Here is a 264-nt window from a genome sequence, read left to right as displayed (position 1 = left end):
TCTGGGTCGTGAAGATCTTTTTTGTACAGTTCTTCTGTGTATTCTTGCCACCTCTTCTTAATATCTTCTTCTTCTCTTAGGTCCATACCATTTCTGTCCTTTATCGAGCCCATCTTTGCATGAAATGTTCCTTTGGTATATGATTTTCTTGAAGAGATCCCTAGTCTTTCCCATTCTGTTGTTTTCCTCTATTTCTTTGCTTTGATCCCTGAAGAAGGCTTTCTTATCTCTTCTTGCTATTCTTTGAAACTCTGCATTCAGATG

Source organism: Bison bison, unplaced genomic scaffold (assembly GCF_000754665.1).
Source record: "Bison bison bison isolate TAMUID 2011002044 unplaced genomic scaffold, Bison_UMD1.0 scf7180017864527, whole genome shotgun sequence".
NCBI classification, from domain to species: Eukaryota; Metazoa; Chordata; class Mammalia; order Artiodactyla; family Bovidae; genus Bison; species Bison bison.
Note: the sequence above shows the minus strand (reverse complement) of the source record.